Genomic DNA, 892 nt, shown 5'->3' on the forward strand with positions numbered 1-892 from the left:
GAAAACTATTCCATTTAAGTGAAAACAACCAGACTGGCTACAGACAACAAGGTGCATATTAATAGCAATTCTAATTCCTCAAACCAATCATAAAATTATAGAATAGTTACAGCACAGAACAAGCAAGTGTGATCAGTTAAATTCTTGCTGCCAGAGCAACTCAGTCCCATTCCCTGTCCTCGATTTATAGTCCTGCAATTGATTTTTCTTCTCATCCAATTCCCTTTTCGAAGGGACCATTCCTGTACCCAATACTGCCACAATGCCCTATTTGCTCCTGTTTTTACAAACTGTATATTGTCTCTCATTCCTGCAATTTAAAACTATTTTCTTGTAGTTAAGAACTATTTTCTATTCAATTCGATTTTATTACATACCTCTGGTACAAGTGGGACTTGAACCTGGGTCTTGGGTAGGGATGCTACCACTGCACCACAACAGCCCCTAAAATATGGACTGCTTCATGAATTTGAGTACCATCCTCGCACAGGGATCTCGCTAATCTTTTCTGTATCATTTCAATATTAGTAAATGTGCTGCTGAAACGAGCTCCCTTAACAGGATTTCCCTCCCTAGCTCCTTAAGCTTCTTCAACTGTACATCCTTCACTTATTCGCCACTATATCACCCTACCAGCAACAGCTGTACCTTCAGTTGCCCAGAAGAAAATTGCCAACTGTGGTTCAGTTAGTAGCACATTTGTTCTGAGTCAAAATATTGTGCGTTCAATCTCTACCCCACAGTCATCAGCGCACAATGCATAGAGTCATACAACATAGGGGCAGACCCTTCAGTCCAACTAGTCCATGCTGACCATGTTCTCAAACTAAACTAGTTCCACCTGCCTGCATTTGGGCCTTATCCCTCCAGACTTTTTCTGTTCATGTACTTA

The 892-nt window shown here is 40.9% G+C and overlaps 1 non-coding gene across 1 annotated transcript; it reads right to left on the bottom strand.

Moving 5' to 3' along the window:
- Positions 1 to 445: 445 nt before the first annotated feature.
- LOC125455975 (U6 spliceosomal RNA) lies at positions 446 to 552 on the bottom strand. Its single transcript, XR_007248361.1, has one exon. It is a non-coding gene; the product is annotated as a U6 spliceosomal RNA (small nuclear RNA).
- Between the last annotated feature and the right edge of the window lie 340 nt (positions 553 to 892).

The sequence above is a fragment of the Stegostoma tigrinum genome, chromosome 10, assembly GCF_030684315.1.
Source record: "Stegostoma tigrinum isolate sSteTig4 chromosome 10, sSteTig4.hap1, whole genome shotgun sequence".
NCBI classification, from domain to species: Eukaryota; Metazoa; Chordata; class Chondrichthyes; order Orectolobiformes; family Stegostomatidae; genus Stegostoma; species Stegostoma tigrinum.